The sequence below is a fragment of the Amblyomma americanum genome, chromosome 2 (assembly GCF_052857255.1).
Source record: "Amblyomma americanum isolate KBUSLIRL-KWMA chromosome 2, ASM5285725v1, whole genome shotgun sequence".
In the NCBI taxonomy this organism is placed as follows: Eukaryota; Metazoa; Arthropoda; class Arachnida; order Ixodida; family Ixodidae; genus Amblyomma; species Amblyomma americanum.
In genome coordinates this window covers 130394353-130409201 of record NC_135498.1, presented here as the reverse complement: position 1 = coordinate 130409201, position 14849 = coordinate 130394353, and the positions used below count along the sequence as shown (strand labels likewise).

Below are 14849 nucleotides of genomic sequence, written 5' to 3'. Positions count from 1 at the left end.
TGAAATGTTCCTACTCTTTTTTTTAATTTCTTCTTTTCTGTAATGTATTGTAAATTGACGTTGCTGGTTCTTTTCTGTAAAGGATACTACTCCTTCTTTCATGTAAAATTTGAGCTTATATGAAGTGCGTGTTTTTTTGAGGACTGTAATTGACTTAAGAGTACATGTCCATGTTTCAATGCATCTATATTTTGTGCTCTTGATGAATTTTATCTTTATATATCGCTCTTTGTTTACTTCTTTCTTCCTGTTCAGTCTGCACTTTCAGCCGGTAGTGTGGCAACTGCTGACCGCTGGTGTTGGAAATTTTTCCGGCGCAGGGGCCTAGTCAGGCGGTGATAGTTAACTCTGTTTGTCGCTGCCCTATGGGAGTACTTTTGCAAAGGCAAATGTAGAACAAAAAGAGAACACGTCCGCATGAAGTTGGCGTGAAGGAGACCTATGTTTTTATTCAATTTATAAGACTCCAGCATGTCTTTCACTTTTGAGCAGCACATATTTTTGCTTGATGAGAGCTAAGCTTCGCAGGTCCTTCGCGTTATGCTGTAGCCTGCGCTTTATGCTGATAAGCTTCCCCATGATTCTACTTCCCACTCTTCACTTTACCTCTGACCCTTTTCCCGCTCTTGCTCGCGCTTCCTTTTTCGTTCCTTGCGTTGCTGATGCAACCTTTGCTGAAATATGTATGTATATTGGACTACCTACTCCCTGTCCTCTGTAATCCTTGAGTAATCTTAAACTAGGACGCTTCCACTGAAGAAATTCTATATTACGCGCGTATTAAAGTATTTCTGGTAATTTTCCAGTCCATTATTAGTCGCCAGGGACGGCAAGTATCTATGCAGAACCTTTTCGGAAGGTTTTGTCCAGCATTTCTTCTTTTACTCAGGTTAACAAAAAATATTACAGTTCAGCAAACGAGACACACTCAGATATGAAGGTCTGCACCTGCCTGTATCCAAGCCTGGACGCTGTAAGGCTGAAGAAACGTTCAGTGTTGCTAATTTCTAACTCTACAGCATGCGTTAATCTCTTTTCACAGTGGAAGATGGAACACTTGTAAAAAGTACCCACAGAGCTTCTGCTGTGACTCTAGGTAAGTTTTTAATTCAGAATCATACACTTAACGTGAAAAACCTGCCTTCATCGATCCTTCGTTACCGATGTGTAGCTTTGCATTGAGGCCTCCAAAGCTGTGTAAAATGCGCAAGTAGTCCCTATCATCTAATCCATGTAGTGAACACCCCCCCTCCCCCCCACCCCTCTAATCAAGCCTTCGAGCCAGAGGGTTTAATTTTAGCTTTGCAATGGACCATTTTAGGCCGCTGTCAGGCTGTAAGTCTATGTCAGGCGAAAAAATTCTTTTTGTAGTCTTTCAAGGCCCTGTGGTTTTCAATGCGGCCGCCAGTGCGAACTATGCGGCGGAAAACAGACCATAGGGGCCGCAGACTTTTGAGTACGACTGTACATTCTCATGATCTGTACCCTATGGTAAGCTAGTAAGAGGCTGAAGGGCGTGCAGTTCGTAGTGTAACCTTTTCTAGTAGTGTCGCTGTCTGTGTGCCGCTGTAGTTTTTCATGATGGACGCTGTACATAAATGTGTTTTCAAGGCGCACTGTTAGCAATATTCCCGTATCACTGATTCTTGTGAAAAGACTATAGAAAATTGAGCAAAATTTATATCTGTTGCATGGGATCCGGGAATCCTACGCACCAAAGTACTCTTAGAAGTATCATGCAGGCACTATTACGGTGAAAGAAAGAACTTGTAGGCCGAATTGGTTTCTGTATTTCATGGTTACAGCGCTACAGCCGGGACACAGAAGGAAGGCCACAACAGAGTTGCTATCAACTGCAATTCAGCGCTGTTTTGTGTCCTTCCTTCTGCGTCTCGCCTGTCGCACTGTAACCATGTGGTGATGCCGGGGCAAGAAATACAAAATACGGTGGAAAGGAATACAAAAATGCTGCCGGGGTTGACAAGATCCAGAAATTTGATGTCCTGTGTGCTCTCTGGGGCGAGAAGCAATTTGTTATACCAGTTTTATACCGAGTGTGAAACGGCCACTTCACTTTGTCAAGCGGTGGTAGAATGACGTGGTCGTCGGACACACGAAAAACGGGCCTGCCTGGTGAACTGTAAGCGGCTGTGGTGCACGGGGCAGAAAATATCACCATGGGTTTGCGGAGGTCGACGAGCATTATATTCACGAAGAAAATCGAGGCCGAGGATGGGGTCCTTGGAGCACTGAGCCAGCACAGCGAGCAAAGAGTGAAGATGATACCACGATTCTTTATCCTAGCGCTGAAGACGCCGAGCGGCATGACCTCATAGCCGCCAGTTGTACAGATCTTAAAACTTTCCAAAGCGCTGCTACGGGGAACATCAAGAGAAAGAAAACGAAGGTTTTCTTTCTCTTGGTGTCCCCCTTAGCAGCGCTTTCGAAATTTTTAAAATGATGTACCAACTCACTCAATTGTCCGCGTTGTACAGATCTGTGTTCCGTGCCAGGGTGTCAGCACTTTTCTCAAGAGGGCAGCAAGACCACGACTGATAACGGAAAAATCTGCGCCGGTATCTATGGGGGCTGTAACATGGTCCTTGTCAGCGACGACTGGTATTTCGGCGGAAAGATTACTTTCTGGAACATGCGTCGTGGAGAGACCCGAAGTAGAGGGTCGCGGTGTTCGCCGGTACAGGGCATTGAGCAGGGGCTGGTCTGGGCGTCGGAAGGGGGTCGGAGCGTTGGGTAGAAGGTCGGGTTGAAGGGTCAATTCGATGAGCGGACGATCTTGGTCAAATTGTGGAGCGACGGCAGCCCTACCTCAATTTTCCGGCTTGGACAGTCCTGGATTTTTCCGGCGTGAACTAGAGGACTGCCGGAGGGATGGCTGGCGACCTAGGAAAGAGTACCGACAGGGCAATGGCGACTTCTATAGGCGCTGTGTAGAGTACGCGGGGGGGGGGGGGGGGACGCTGGCCGTCCGGAACTGGTTCATGTCACGGGGTCGTTCACCATAACGTGGCCGGGGTGTGTCTGGTTAAAACTCTAGCAGGCCCATCCGACGATACGAGCAGTGGCGCAGTATGTGGTCGGCCTAACAACAGTGGAAGCATAAGAGCCGGTTGTTCGATGTCGATGTGCCTCACGCACATGGTTGTTGGTCATAGAGATCAGGCGAAGTGGAGAAGCATTGATGCGGTGCTGTAGGAGCAGGGCAGTCAAACAGCGTTAGCGCTGGCGCAAAGCTGCGTAACGCTTCGCTGTACGTCATGACATACCACTCAGGCGACGGTTAGAGACAAGAAATTGGCTGCATCGCTCGGCGGAATTCATCACGAACGGCATCCCAGATGGCTCCGACACCCGGGTGTTGCTCAACAGGGCTAATCTTCTCTAAGTATTCGCGCACATTGCTACTGACAAGCTCACGGAGGCCCTCACTCGAGGTGCCAGGCAGCTGCATGTGAGCGTTCATAGCAGTGATATTCGCCGGGCGGCCGTAATGCGCGAACTGCTGCGGCAAGACGTGTTCCATGCTCGTCGCCTCCGGAGCAAAGTCGACTGCAGTGATAGGAGGGTTTGCGCACAAGGCCTACGAAAAGCTGCTCTTTGACCACTCGCATAAGGTGACGGACCTTCTTTGCTTCAGGCATTGAAAAATCGGCGCGGCTGAAGAGCCACGTCATGTCTTCTACAAATATGGCGACACTCCTATTTGGTCGCTGTGCTAGAGACTTCAGGGCAAGTTTGGCTCGCTCTTTTCGTTCGTCGCTACCGAAGATGTCCAACAACTGTCGCCGGAAATCTCGCCATGTGCGGATGGCGGAACTTGGCGGCGCCCTCCAGGGCAAAAAAAGCCATTCCGTAGCTTACTGTCTTCGTGCCAGAGATTAAACGCAGCGACTCGGTCGTAGCTGGCCAACCAGTATTCTACGTCTTCCAACTAGTCGTACATCAAACGACGCGGGAGTGCGAGGCGCGTGTAGAAGTGGCGGTGGGGAACTAGCAGAATTCTGGATGGCCTAGCTTGAAGCAGTGGACGTAATTGTGCGGGGTGGGGTCATCAGAGGTCGGAACTCAGGATCCAAGCCTCGCAAGCAGTGGCTTGCCCTGTGGATAGGATACGCTCCCGGAAGCTCTTCGTACGTCAGAATATTACCCAGCAGTTGCACCAAAATGTCACCGAGAGCCGGTAGAGCGTTAAAAGAAAAGGCACACCAGGACTAGCACAGCAGGTACACTCAGCTAACCCACGCTCGAGCAGGGGAAGACGAGGAAGACCAGCGGGTGCTGTAGCACCAGACGGCGGTGCCTGTAAATGGCTAACAGGCCGGCAATATGCAATTCACGCTGAAGTAATGTAAAAGTCTGTAGCCTGAATTGCGACCATGCGAATGAAACATCTCAGGGCTGTAGAGAACATGACTGCACGAAAGTGCTGCTATCAATTTGAAGATCTTGCTCAACATAACACAGAAAATGTGACCACGGCAATCACAAAGCGCTGACACTTCAAGAATACAAAGCAATTAGAGTAAAGACAAGGCAATTTAAAATGAAACAAATACGAGATAATATTACTGACATATGAAATGACTTGTTCATTTCATAAGGTCAACAGAACGACAGCTGTCACGACCTAAACAACCGGATGCCCTTCTTCACCCCAAGAATTGTGCGGCTTTTACATATGTACCCAAAACAAGTGAGAGTCTCGCCTGTATATTACAGTATGACGTGCAAGTAGCCCATTTTCCCGCCAGCAAAATGCGACAACTTAGGAACGTGAATGATCAGATGCCCAAAGAGAAATTCCCAGGAGTTGTCTACGCCATCTCTTGCACAGATTGCAACGGCGTCTACATTGGCCAATCTGGAAGTTATGAGAAGCGCTAACAACACCATGTTCTGGTTGTGTAGAATGAAAATACTCGCAATGATACCTTGACAGAGCACGCGGCCACGCAAAATCAACAAAACTATACGGAAAAAGCAAGAATCATTGAAAAAGGAAAACTGACAGCATCACGGCTTCATCTCGAATCTGGAGATACAGACGTCGTCAGACACGTTTATTCGTAACGAGTGTAATGTCAACCCGATATAGGCGCGATGCTTGCGGCGATTACTCTAACTTTTAACGACGAACCTTTTTGGTGTGATTCCATTTTGAAAATGGCGCTAATTCTGGGATCCGAAAAGTCAACTTCAAATTTCATTTCACTGGTCGGCGTCTCCGCTTTTTGAAATGTATCCCCACGGCCCAGACGGGATTCCGTCATACTCTCGACTTCATCAACGTTCGCCAGGCCCATGGCGAAGAAACCATCACCAAGATCGCCAGTATGTTGGCCTTAGCTGTACTATTGCCTCGTTCAAGAATAACCTGAGCTTTAACTTTACATGCAAAGGCCGCTCCGTAGTTCCCTGCTCATTGCGTTTCAACAGATCGGTGTTGATTCCTTTTGGCCTCAGTGTGGTAGGCAAATCAGAACGTTTGCTTCGGCAAGCAAGAATCTTGGACTGCAAGGAAAAGATTCGTGCACTGGAGAACGAAGCCTGCTCTGCTCGTCGTCTTCTAGAACAGCATTGTTCTAATGAGTTTACCAGCATACAGCTGCATGCAAATCAGAAGACAGAACGTCAACGCCAGACAGGTGAGCGTGCTGCAGACAATACGTTAACCAGGCTTCTATCCGAGCACCAGACAGGGCAGACAATGGTATTCAGAGCCGTCGTGCATAACCTTTCATCGTATAAGCCCAACCGAGCCGAAGAAGCTGCTCTGTATTTGGGGTTCAATTTCAACCTAGGAGCTGCACCGAATAGGAAGAAGTTGGTATACACTGTAGAGAATGCGTTAAGCCAAGTTGTAACACTCGCAGTGAAGAGGCCCGTACAAGGGTGGTGGGCGTCCCCAACGCCATTCATCGCAGACCTTCCTTTCCTGTTTGGTTCGTGAAGAACATTGCGCTATGAAGAGCCTCCGTGACAACAAAAATATTGTAATTTTTCCAACTGACAAAGGCAACGCAACAGTTCTTTTGGACAATTGTGACTATGATTGCAAAATGCTGTCTCTCCTCGAACACGGTGGAACTTATGTCCGCCTCAAAAAGGACCTTACGCTCAAGCTGGTGAGGGAACTGCAGAAGCTTCTAGCCGACATATTTTAGTTCGTCCCGCCGAGCTTAAAACGGCTTTACTACAAGCTACTATGCCATTGTAGCGCCCTCTCTTGAGCGGCGCCGACAGCCCGGCTAGAGCGCGCCACCCTGCGAACAGAATAAAGACGGCACCTGGTCGTAGCTCGTGCAGCCACGGCTTACAGTTCTGTTCTGGTGTCGGCTCGTAGCAGTGGTCTCGTTTCCTTTGCTCCTGAGGCGTTAAGAATACACCATAATGGATCCGCGCCAGCGTTTTATGGCTTGCCAAAAACACACAAACCAGGGATTCCAATGCGACCCATCGTGAATTATACACGGTCCTCACTGCCCAGCCCCTCTAAATTCTTGGACCGTGTTATTTGGCCGCTCGTTGGCCAGTGCACTTGTCGCGTTTGCAATTCATACGACTTTGTTGTGAAGACCCGCAACACCCTGAGTAAAGGCAGCAATTTAATAGTGCCTTTCGACGTGAGGTCCCTATTCACGAGTTTTCCAATTGACTTGGCTGTCGACGTGTGCACCGCTGCGCTCGAGAGCGATGCCTCTTTACCGGAAAGATCGCCAATAGAATTACGGGACCTGCACCGGCTCCTTGCTTTCAGCCTGAGCAATACCTACTTTGTTTTTAGAGGTAACTTGCACAAGCAAGTCCACGGGACCCCCTTGGGTGCTTCTGTTTCGGTGACGGCCGCTAATCATACCATGAAATCTTTGGAGCGACGGGCGCTAGCCTCCTTTAAACCTCCCCCCAAAATCTTCCTCCGTTTCATCGACAACTGCTTTTCCATCATTCACAATAAGGCGGTAAGCCAGTTTTTGACCCATTTGAACAGCCTGGAAGACGCCATTCAGTTGACATTGGAAGAAGAGGTGGGTGGCAGTCTGCCTTTCCTGGACGTCCTTGACTCAAGGAAAGGCCGAAAGTTGTCGTTTAGTGTGTACAGAAAGGCTACACACACTGGCCGCTACCTACAGTTTAGTTGCGTCCATTCTGCCACCCAAAAAAAGAGCAGTTGTCAGCAGTTTAATGTAGCGTGCCAAGACAATATGCACAAGCACCACTGCCTCAGCTGGGGACGCGTCAAGGGTACGGGAAGAGCTCGCTAGCTGTGGTTACCTAAGTCATTTCCGAAGATCAATAGAACGACAGCTGACACAACCTCGACAACCTGACGCCCCTCTTCCCCACAAGAAATGTGCGGTTATTCCTTATGTTCCCAAAATACGCCACCGTAAGTTTTTCACATTTTTCTGAAATTCTTCAGAAAACACTGTTTCTACAGCTTGAGCTTGGCGAATGAAAACCTTAGATGCTTATGCGTCACTAAACCCAGCAAAAACCTAGCACAATATCTGTAATAAACTGGCGAGTGAAAGAACAACACTGTCACATTTCATCGGTGTCAATGCATTTATTGTCCATATGTTTTATATGCTATTTTAATTCTCTCTCACATGTTGTTTATGTACTGCTCTGGTCAAAACATTATAACCCAGGGGGTTTGCTTGTGAGCCAAACTGCGTGGCTTGTAATGCAATCTTATTCATCAAAATTTGCTGAAGGTACAGTTTTTTGGCCTCCCCTCCTGCAACGAATGGGACTAACGCGGAAGTTTTACAGCAGCCCCATACCTGGCTTAGAAGCAAATCACTTTTTGACAAAGGTTGTTTTTAGATAGAAAATGCACGTATTCGCACAGTATCTTTTAAAACAGTTCAAAAATATACGCGGAATGTCGACCTCTTGCTTGTATGTTGACAGTTTGTAAGTGCGTTTGCTTTCGTTTTCATACCTAGACGTCTGCACATACCAGGAAAGGCGATTTCGGAAAACTGTGTTAGTGTCAAGTGTTTGCGAAAGCTGGACCTGCCACCCTGAAAGAAAAGAAGTTGAAGTATTAAGGTAAGGATTGTAACTGCGTCGTCATTAATTAACGCCGAAAAGGAACCGTGTCTTCTTCCGCACTGTTCATTGTATAGAGCAGCCATTTGACACCCCAAATCAATTTTCAGCTTGCCGTCTGCACAGGGATAAAAACTAACTTAAAGATATTTATTGTCAGTCTTTGAGGGTATTATTCCTTGCGACGAATTCTTGTTGTAGGATAAGGCTGAAGGTACATACCTGGCTAAGTCTCACTGCTCGAGCAAGTAACATCTTCGTTTCACTACCCGAATTACTTACATTACACAAAGGTGCGATTTTCCAGCCCATTAAAAATTATCAATAGGGACTCGGTACTATGCATGTTCCAACACTATGCGATCTATAAGCGGCTCATTTTGTTTTCGTTATGCGCACTTCTGACAAACTGCGCATCTTTTAATGAGGGTATCACTGTCTGCGTTAAGGTAAGGCCAAAACAGCAACTTACGCACTCAGAATTTACATTTATTTTTCCAAGGTAATCTTCGCGAATTCTTTAAAGTAGCTACTGGCGCATGCTTGACGGTATTACGGCCTCGCATCCCTTGAGCAACACACCTCTGACGGCAACTAGTTCACTTTCGAAGGGCTTTAGCGTTCCTGGGACTGGACGATTGCTTTTCAAGCAGTAGACGATTTGTCTCAAGTAGTCGTCTCTTTTGGTTTCTTCTGTCAGACACTTCAATTTGCTTCGCTGACAGGTGATGAAAGAACACTACAGCGTGAACTTGCAGGTCATCTTAGGTGATGTCGTCGTCCGGGTTTTCGATGGACGCTAGAGATAGCATGTCAGCGGCAACCAAGCATTTTCCTGGAACAAATCGCAGCTTGTAGTGGTGTCCGAGCAACCGAAGAAAAAAATCGCCTCAATATGGGCTGCATCTCTCCAATCGACTTTTCCGAGATAGCGATTTGGTGCCAATGGTCTGTCTCTAGCACAACATTGCGTTCGTATAAGAAATGATGAAGCTTTTCGCACACGAAGACGACAGCCATAGCCTCTTCCTATTTCGTGTATGTTCGCTGCGCTACGGTTAGGACGCGCGCAGCATAAGCAATGGGTTTCCAACAGCCCTGGTGACGTTGCCAAAGAGTGCTTAGAACGCGCGCAGCATAAGCAATGGGTTTCCAACAGCCCTCGTGACGTTGCCAAAGAGCGGCGCCTATTCCAGTTTGAGAATCGTCGGATGTTATTGTCGCAATCCTTTTAGGATCGAAGATCGCCAGTACAGGATCTTTGCTCAGACTCTCGAAAATCGATTTTCATTGTTTAGCGTGTTTCAAGTCTATTCAAAGATGGGACCTTTCTTGATGAAATCTCGAGGAAGTCGTGTTTGGCCTGTAAGTGTTGGTAAGAATTACGCAAAATAGTTAACAATGCCGTACATAAGCAGCGCTGCTTGCTTGTCAGCCGATGGTGGCATACTCAGCAACGAGCTTACCAGGATTGGTTTTGGGCATACGCCAACGCCGCCACGAAAAAGAACCTTGCGCATGCCAATGCTGCATTTCTGTGCATTAAATGCTAGGCCAGCGTTCTGTGCTGCTTGCAGTATTGCTCGCAGCCTCTCATCGTGCTTTTGTCTTGTGGCCCCCCACAATATGACATCAGCAACGTATATATACTCTTACTCCTGGCAGCGTCTCCAAGATTTCGGTAAGAGTCTTCTGAAACACTTCTGGAGCAGCTGCTATGCAGAAGGGCTGCCTCAGGAATTGGTAGTGACCAAAAGGAGTCACGAATGTGCATATTTTTTGTTTCCCCATGCAGCGGAATTTGGTGAAACCCCGAAGTCGCGTCAGGACGCGTGACGAAACGTGTTCCCGTTAGTTCCGATTCAAAGTCTTCTCGCCGCGTCATCTCGTAAGCTCGCGCTTTAAACTTTCGTTAATTTTCCTCTTCTATAAACAACATTGGTTTACCGCCCTTTTTTCTAATAATCACCAGAGTACTCGCCCAGTGCGTCGGATCGTCTTGCTTGGCTATAATGCCGGCTTTGACCATGCGGTCAAGTTCTACTCGCAGAGGCTCCCGCAAGGAAAGGGGCACACGGCGGGCGGTCTGGACGACTGGCACAGCGTCATTGCGAAGAACCATTCGGTACGGCTGCTGAATACTCGGGTCCCTGACCAAAGTAGTCGAAATTGTTGAACCACTTCCTCGCTGTTGCTCATTCCCACGTAGTTTACGGTGCGTGAGAACAGTTCAAGTATTTCGCTCGCTTGCAGTCCAAATATGGCCTGTCGGTCCTTCTTCACGACGAAGAAATTGATCTCTGGCTGCTTGTTTCCGACAGTAACTTTGGTAGTGAGGGCGCCGAGGAGTTTGATGATGCCTCCGTTGTAAGCCCATAGGACACTGTTGTTCGTAGTCAAGGGTATCGATGGCTGTAGCTTCTTGTAAACGGAAAATTGCAGCAGGCTGACTTGCGATCCTGTGTCCAATTTGAAGGCTATTGTCGTGTCCGCTACATTCGCTCAGACTACCCTTTTACGGTCACGCGCTCTTCTAATGCTGTCGACACATACATCAAGAATATCAAATATGCAGTAGTTTGGCAGTCTTCGCTGCTCCTGACATCGTTTATTTGCTTATTCAGGTTGCAGAATGCAGTTAAATGATTCTGCCCTTGGTATTTCCAGCAAATTTTGCCAAATGCGGGAAAACTTCGCGGTCCATGCGGACGTCCACACCTGCGGCACTTGAACGTCTCAGGTTGCTCTTCACAGTTCTGCTGCTGCTTTTTGACGGCGTCGATCTGTCTGTGCTCTCGAGACCAGGCTTCCTTTTGCGCGGCTGTCATTTACGCAGCCCTGCAGATTTCATCCGCTTTAGCTGAGGTCAACTTGTTATCCTGCTGCAACTTTTGCCTGACTTTATCATTTGTGCCAAAAACCATTTGGTCACGTATGAACGACTATGCCATAGCGCCAAAGTTGCAGGAGTGAAATATCTTCCTGATTTCTCTGACAAACTGTACCACTGGCTCATCTTGAGCTTGGACGCATCGCCGAAATAGGTGGCGTTTCAGGCGCTTCATTCAGCGGTTCTGCGCAGTAGCTGTCGAACTTGGCGATGACTGTTGCATAACTTTCCCGGCTCTCACCAAAGGTGAAGTTGTCGTAAATCTCTAATGCGTTGCCGTCTGCTACAGTTTTCAGTAAAGCTCTCTTCGCGGTGTACTGATGAAGCTTTCCGTCAGGCTCGCAAGCAGCCAAGAAGAGCTCAAACTTTTGCTTGTAAAGCTGCCACTGCTTACTGATATCGCTGATGAAGTGGAGCGGCTCCGGCGGCTTCACAGGTTCCATGCTGCTTCTTTACCACGAGCACTGCGGCAGTGCCTTCAGAGCACTTTTTACACCATGTATTGTTAGTTTTGTCGGAAGAGTGACAGTCAGGACCAGTTCCGCACAAAAATGCCGGACCACGTCGCATTCGGCTTACATAGACCGCCGAACCACGTCGCACTCGACTTACAACAGGATACATTCACTGAGCTACATGTTTTAACGACTTCCTAATGAGATATTTTGTATGCAGTGAACACCAAATGCGTCCGCCGATAATAGGTGCTTAGGAATATCTTTAGAATATTTTGGGCGTGTCTTTATATTCTAGCGGACTTCCACCACTTAAAAAAACCATTATGTTGTGACATGTATTGTGGTTTCTGGTACGCAGGCTATAAATGCGTGTCACCTGAAACACTCTTCTGCACTATTAGTTTGAGTCAGAGGCGCATGACAGCTTGGAAAGTTTTAACATAATGACAATTGCCTGCCAAAATGCATATGGCTTGGCGTCGCTTAGAAACAGCTTTTAAAGGTGTCATCAAAGCGCACATGTTGCGTGCACTGACATAGACCGTTAGAGCTTGCGGAGGTACCGGTTATGGTCTCTCAGGAGATGTCCTCGACTCAGCGTGGCGAGCCTAACCAGGAACAAGCTACCTGGCGACAATAGAGTGTGATCGTTTGATTCCGAGCCCAGATTTCAATGGTCGCTTATAAGAGTAAAAGGTTCACAATCAAAAGCATACTTTATACTATAGCGAACAGACAATACAGAGGATATACTAAGCACTCAACAGAACACAGTTGGAGGATTCCCCAAATTAATACAACGCAAGCAACGCAACACAGAGGCTTGCACCTAAAGTGCACTAACACACGAGAGAGGCAACAAAAACAGACTACAGTGTTTTCGCTGAGCACAGCGCCTGTCCGACGACTAGAGGATCACGACGGGGTCGTCCCGAAAACTGGCACGCGCTGCCTCGCAGGTCCGTAGCTGGCCGTCAGAAGCGTTGACCTGGGAATAGTGCGGCGGCGCTTCATCGACAGAACTACGGCACGAGTTCACATACGGCGCTAAAGGTCCTTCATATAATAGGGCGCGCCGTGTCTGTTCGTTTCTTCGCCCGAAGCAAGGCGCACTCAAACGCAGAGCCAACAGCGCAACCACCCTTTCATTCTCCTCCCGAAGCTCGCGTCACATTTGGTCAGGTGAGGAGACGAGCTTCCAGGAGACTCGCGTGGCTTCTTATCATTTCTTACCCACCAACTGCCAGAGCACGCGAGAGAAGTGGAGAGCGGATCACGCCTTACACCTCAGGCTACACGCTCTCTGTCGGCTATGCGCGAGCGAAGTGGAGAGCGGATCACGCCGTACACCCCAGCTAACGCCCTCTGCATCGGCAATGCGCGAGCGAAGTGGACAGCGGTTCACCCCGTACACCCCAGGTTACGCGCTCTCCGTCAGCTATGCGCAAGCGAAGTGGAGAGCGGATCACGCCGTACACCCCAGGTTACGCGCTCACCGTCGGCAATGCGCGAGCAAAGTGGAGAACGGATCACGACGTACACCCCAGGTTACGCGCTGTCCGTCATCAATGCGCGAGCGAATTGGAGAGCGGATCACGCCGTACACCCCAGGTTACGCGCTCTCCGTCGGCAATGCACGATCGAAATGGAGAGCGGATCACGCCGTACACCCCAGGTTACGCGCTCTCCGTCGGCAATGCGCGAGTGAAGTGGAGAGCGGATCATGCCGTACACGAGCGAAGTGGAGAGCGGATCACGCCGTACACCCCAGGTTACGCGCTCTCCGTCGGCAATGCGCGAGCGAATTGGAGAGCGGAACACGCCGTACACCCCAGGTTACGCCCTGTCCGTCGGCAATGCGCGAGCGAAGTGGAGAGCGGATCACGCCATACACCCCAGGTTACGCGCTCTCCGTCGGCAATGCGTGAGCGAAGTGGAGAGCGGATCATGCCGTACACGAGCGAAGTGGAGAGCGGATCACGCCGTACACCCCAGGTTACGCGCTCTCCGTCGGCAATGCGCGAGCGAATTGGAGAGCGGAACACGCCGTACACCCCAGGTTACGCCCTATCCGTCAGCAATGCGCGAGCGAAGTGGAGAGCGGATCACGCCATACACCCCAGGTTACGCGCTCTCTGTCGGCAAAGCGAGAGCGAAGTGGAGAGCGGATCACGCCGTACACCCCAGGTTACGCGCTCACCATCGGCAATGCGCGACCTATGTGTAAAGCGAATCACGCAGTACACCCCAGGCTACGTGTTCTCCGTCATCAATGCGCGAGCAAATTGGAGAGCGGATCACGCCGTACACCAAAGGTTATGCGCTCTCCGTCGGCAATTGGGTGTTGCTTCTCCAAGCTTCTGGAATCGTGGACGGCGCGCGCGGGGGGATGCCTCTCCCTCAACGCCAGCTTTCTACATTTGCGCTGATTATTGTGACAAAAGGAGAGTGATCTCCACGATGGCTTGCAACAAATACCGGATGAACATGTATTTGCGTTCTGCTGCCATCAAAAAACAGTTTCTGAGACATCTTCGATCCGCAACAAACGTATATTGTGTGCTTTAAGGCAATATTTAGAGATAGATGAACATAATTTGTCAAAACTTCACAAGCGACAGTGTCCACTGCTGAGCAGTGAAGTCGGCCCAAATATGCTATTTAGGCCATGATACACATTGTTGTCCCAAGTTATTATTAAGGCTTAAAATATTTTTTCAATTGAAAAAAATAGCGGAGCATATAAGGGATATAAAATGAGTCCAATTAACCGAGTAAGTCTGCACCAGAGTCTCTGCGCGTAGAGCGCACACTTCCTGGCCGGCTGTTTTCTACTTTTCCCCTTTGTCGTTTGCTGTATTGTTTCGTTTGGGGGTTAAATCACCGATATATTGCACCTCTGTGGCGACAAGAAGTTAAATACATATTTATGTAACATTTTTTCTCTTTATTCTCATCCAATGCAGTTGCCCGGACACTAAAGAATTACTTGATGAACACTGCCAGTGGCAATATGGAGAAAACAGGATGGCACAATTTCCAGACTGCTGTGCTAAAAAAGTCTGCCGCTACTATTACCCTACTCAATACCCAGGTGTGAAACTAGCTCCGTCTCCTCTGAAGAAAGAGGCTTCATCGTAATTTTCCCGCACAGAGATAGCCAATAAACGTGGTGGGGACACAATAAAATATTGCCTGCACTTAATTATGTTTCTTAACAGTCAATCCACCAAGCTTTTGTTGGTGGCCAAGGCATTTCTTGTAATAATCACTCAATTTTAAAATCTTTAGAATGGGTCTGAGAAATTATTCAATTCTCAGCCACATTAAATAGCATGGCATGTGTGATTTAACGTCCCGAATATGCACATCGTCTATGATATATTCTGTAACAGAAAGTTGCAGATTATTTAAATGTCATTAAA

The 14849-nt window shown here is 48.4% G+C and overlaps 1 long non-coding RNA gene across 1 annotated transcript in view; it reads left to right on the top strand.

The window, feature by feature from the left end:
- The window catches only part of LOC144119085 (uncharacterized), a 33206-nt gene extending 18582 nt beyond the window's left edge, over positions 1-14624 (top strand). Inside the window, exons 2-4 of the long non-coding RNA XR_013312257.1 lie at positions 1043-1096; positions 7971-8076; positions 14391-14624. This is a non-coding gene — a long non-coding RNA (uncharacterized LOC144119085). The remainder of the gene's footprint in view (positions 1-1042; positions 1097-7970; positions 8077-14390) is intronic.
- Positions 14625-14849: the final 225 nt, after the last annotated feature.